The following is a 5,293-nucleotide window of genomic DNA, read 5'->3' as shown; positions in this document are numbered from 1 at the left end:
AAGGCATGTCATTACTCTAAATAAGTTTTTATACTTGATCTAACTCAAAATATTTAATTTTCTGTCTAGCCATCAGTGTTAAGTAAAAAAGTTAGGTTGATTCAAATTAAAAGTAAGTCTTGTTAGTGTAAAGTAAATACATTTCTTTAAATTAAAGTAAAAATATTGCTTCCCATTGTCACGTGACTTCTAACGTCATCCGTGGTCGTGCGTGAGGACGCTCAGCTTTCCGCCATCTTGTTACACCGCATGGATGAACTCGGTGTGGTGAAACGGGAATCAAGAAAATTGGTAAGTAATTTTAAACATAAGTTTGGGCGTATTATTAACATTATACATGTATGATTTCATAAAATATTATGTTGTACTGCTGTTTTACTAGTTTGACGGCTCTAACTTAGCTAGAAGGTTTACAAGTTCCCCTCATCACGATGTTGTCCAACACAATACGTTTAATAACATGTTTTAACTCACTTCATTTAGTCAGTCGAGTGTTTGAGAGCTGACGTGGTTTCTTATCACAGAATGAGGCAGACGATGTTGTTATTCTAGAGTATTATATACAGAGATAAGAGTCTATGTCAATCAGCACAGCTTTATTATTACAAAAATACCCGAGAAGGCTTGAATAACTCAAATACACCATATCTTGATGCAGTCATGTTTATTGTCTTCATATATTCTCAGTCAAAGCGTTCCTATCTTCCTTTTATTCAGCCGCTTCACGTTAGAGATTTCCCATAGGGATTTCCTGAAAACGAACGATTAGTTACTTTTTCTAGGGCAAATGTGGAGTTTCCGCTCCAGTATGAATTAAACTTTTTGGTTACAAATGAGAAATCATACTTCTCTCTATATAAATAATTCTCATAGTAAAACAACGGTAATAAGAGAGTGTTTATCTACAGTTCATGCTCTATATGACAATCCAAATGTTTTTCTTAAATATACAGTTGTTTTTTCCCCCACAGTGGATGCATAAGAGGCTCATATTTAATATTAAAGACAGACTTTAAGAAATTGATATCACAGAAAAAGCACAGATTTTTATAATAATTTTACAATAAATCCTTAGACCTTTCTAATGATTTTAGTCGTATGTTGTCTGCATATTAGCAGTTTTTGTTAAATAAGTTTTCTGTAAAATATAAATATTATTATTATTAGTAGTAGTAGTAGTGTTATATTTATTCTTAAATACTCTATTTTTAATAATGGAAATTGTAATAGTAATATTTCTTATTTTGTTAAATATTTTTATTTAGCAATAATAATAATCATAATGATTATTATTAGTCATATTAATATATAAACACAATGTAATACACACACACTTTTCATTTGTACAATTTTTTAACCAGACTAATCACAATTAGATATTTCCCCTAAATCGTGCAGCCCTACTTTGTGTATTTTTACAACTAGTTCTCAGAGTAAAATCTTTTTTTTTTTTCAGAAGTCTATTTTCTGTTTCTCTTTCTTACAGATTAATGCTGATTTTTTGCGCACCACAACCTTACCTTTACAATCGAGATGTATGGCCTTTTTGGACTGACAGAGCTCTCAGCTTCTCCAGGTTATACAGAGCAAAGGTGGAGTCCTCCGTGAAAAAACTAAGGACACTATTATACAGTTATGGATCAGGTATTGGTTGCATGTGAACAAAATTGCTTATGGCAATCAATTTAGTAGTGTTTTGGTCTAATAAAAACAATACATCTTTTACATTTTGCAGAGTCACATACATCTGAAGGGAGAGCCTGCTGAAGTGCCTGATCATGTACCTTGGTGAAGAGACAAGCTGTCTGATCAAAGAATACCAGGTAATGTAGAGAGTGCAAAATACTGACATTTTCTCCAACCATGTTTGCCTTAAAGTATTATTTCACTACCAAATCAACACTTCCCCATGTTTTACTCGCCCTCAAGGCATCCTAACTGAATATGGTTATATTCTTGAAGAACCATACAGGCAAAGTTAAAATCCTACGTATCATTTTACTTCCAAGCGGTAGAATGGGAGTGAATTGTTGACTTTTTTAAGCTTCAAATAGTGCATCCATCGATCAAATAATGCTCGACGCGGCTCTGTGGTCTTAACAAAGGTCTTCTCTCAAACCTTGAGGGTCAGTAAAGCGTGTTTTTCACAAAAAAATTGATTTGGTAGTGACATATCGCTTTAAAGTAGCTCAAGTAATTGTGTTATCATTTGATGTGAATGGGGGCTGTGCTGTTTTGTTACCAACATTGTTCAAAATTCTGCAGAGGACAGTAATTCATACAGGTTTGAAATGACAAGAGGGCATGTACATGATGACAGAATTTTGAATGTGAACTTTAAAAGGGGTTGGTTCACCCAAAAATGAATTTTGAGCACTGTTGAGTAGATTGATAAATGCCTTTGATTGGCCATTGTGGTACTGCACTCAACAAATATGTCTGTGATTGTCTACAATGGTCAACACATGGGAGCGTTTGATTGTACAAATGTTAAAGGGATAGTTCACCCAAAAACATTTTTTTATGTTTTTCTGCTGACCCACAGGCCATCCAAGATGTATGTTTGTTTGTTTCTTCAGTAGAACACAAATTAAAATGTTTAATTCCAACCGTTGCAGTATGTCAGTCGTATAATTGATGTCACTTGGGTCCGTTTATAGTATGAGAGCAATAAGAGTAAAAAACACACAGACATAAGAATCCATATTAAACCCTGCGACTCGTGACGATACATTGATGTCTTACTAATGAGGAATTGATGGCACTAATGAGGAATCTATGTATATCTATGATCGCGCCGGTATTTTGACCTTACTCACCGGAAGTGATGCTGGTGGGAAGCGTGATTACATTCGTCTGATAAGAGGTAAACTAATACCATAAGTACTGTTGGGTTTCTCGCATTGTTTCGTGTCTTAAGACATCAATGTATCATCACGAGCCGCAGGGTTTTATATGGATTCGTATGTCTGGTTTTTTTACTCTCATAGCTCTCATACAATAAACAGGCCCCATTGACATCAATTATACGACTGACACACTGCAACGGCTGAAGTTAAAAGTCTTCATTTGTGTTTTACTGAAGAAACAAACACGCCTACATCTGACACCTCTGGGGGTAAGCAGATAAACATCAAATTTTCGTTTTTGGGTGAGCTATCCCTTTAAGTGTCATTTTCAAAGCCAAAGAGAGTGTAAAAGTACGTCTTCACCCAAAAATGACAATTGTCATCACTTACTCTTGTAATAAACCGTACAAATTTTATTTTTACGCTGAACACAAATGACGATATTTTAATGAAAGTTAGCAACAGACGTTTGGGCTCTACATTGACCTCCATAGTAGGAAAGCTAACTCATTTTTGTAATACATTTTCAGATGAAGGGGTGTTTTTTTTTTTTTCCACAGTCCCTCAATTACTCTCTGTTCTTGTATGTTTTTAGGCTGACCAGAGGGAGGAAGCGGAGAGAGAATTTGAAAAAACCACCATGGCATTTTTTGTGATTCGTGAAAGTCGTGCACTGGACATTTCCATTGTCATTGACGTTTTGGAAGTACTAAATGAGTTCTGTTGCATGAGCCTGTGACATGATGTTTGGACTGATTTATACACTGAACTTAAAATACCCAGAAGGACTCAAATATGCATTTTTATAATGTTTACATTGTTAGACAGTGTGTATTTGTGTACTGTACATATTGTAAAAAATTGTATTATGACTAAATAAATTGTCAAAAGTGTGATGCTTGAAGTCATTCATCTTAGACAGATGATAAAATTACACATTCTGAAAGTAAATACATTTCTTTATATTAAATTAATATTTTAAATTGAATTTGGTTGGATATTTGGTTAGATGTAAAGTAAATGAATTAAGTTAATACAAAGAGAAAGCATTAAGACAAAGTATAATTTAAGATTTCATTCAACTTATAAACTTTATTTGATTCAAAGATACTTTTTGCTTTGGCTAGGTAATGGATAGTTAATTCTTTTCAAAGTAAAAATTTTAAGTTGATAAAAAGTAAAGTAATTAGTTGTAACAAGTCGACGCAAATTTTTTACTTTGATCCAATGAAACACTTTTTTCAGTGTTGTATACTATAGTAAATTGTGACACTATAGTTCATTTCTGTAAGTGAGGAGAGCAAAATAAAGTAAACTGTGACATATTATACCCAAAAATTCTTCATACAGTGACTAACAATAAAATTGATAAACATTCAGGACCAAAATGATTCAGACACTTTGAGCTGATCATGTTTTGTCTCTAATTGCTAATGTGACCTTTGACACCACAGACTGAACAAAATGAAGCATTGCTTGCTCATTGGTTGAGCTAAATTTGTATTATCTAATTGTGTAGTTAAATTTAAGAGCTGATTGGTTGAGTGTAATCCATTACATCCCTTTCTATCACAGTTATCTGACATTATTAAGATGAATTTGTTCTGACAGTTTAACTGAGTTCTTGTCATATTTGAATACTTTTTCTAAACTATAGCTAATAAACTAGGATAGTGTGATAAAATGTTGAAGGTGTCTGAATACATTTTGGTTTGACAGATTTTTGTACGTACATATATTGCCAAAAGTATTGGGACACCCCTTGAATCACTGAATTCAGGTGTTCAATCACTTCACGGCCACAGGTGTATAAATCAAGCACAAGCACTAACAACTCAGCCATGAAGTGTTTTAGGCCACGTATAATCACAGAGCGGGGTCAGCACATGCTGAGGGTCACAGTGCACAGAAGTCGCTCCAGACCTTCAAACTTCTGTCGCCTTCAGATGAGCTCAAGAATAGTGTGTAGAGCTTCATGGAATGGGTTTCCATGGCCGAGCAGCTCATCCAAGCCTTACATCACCAAGTGCAATGCAAAGCGTGGGATGCAGTGGGGTAAAGCGCGCCGCCACTGGACTCTAGAGCAGTGGAGACGTGTTCTCTGGAGTGACCAATCACCATGGACGAGTCTGGGTTTGGCGGTTACCAGGAGAACGGGACTTGCCTGACTGCATTGTGCCAAGTGTAAAGTTTGGTTGAGGGGGGATTATGGTGTGGGATTGTTTTTCAGGGGTTGGGCTTGGCCTCTTAGTTCCAGTGAAAGGAACTCTTAATGCTTCAGCATACCAAGACATTTTGGAAAATGTCATGCTCCATATTAAACCCTACAGATTAAGAATGGGATGTCATTAACGTTCATGTGCATGTAAAGGCAGGCGTCCCACAGTAAAATCAAAGCTAGATAAGAGATTCCCCTTTACAGAAAAAAAAGAAACCGCTCACAA

This window comes from Gobio gobio (assembly GCF_949357685.1).
Source record: "Gobio gobio genome assembly, chromosome: 23".
Taxonomy (NCBI): domain Eukaryota; kingdom Metazoa; phylum Chordata; class Actinopteri; order Cypriniformes; family Gobionidae; genus Gobio; species Gobio gobio.
The sequence above is the reverse complement of the archived record's forward strand: the minus strand, read 5'-3'. Positions refer to the sequence as shown.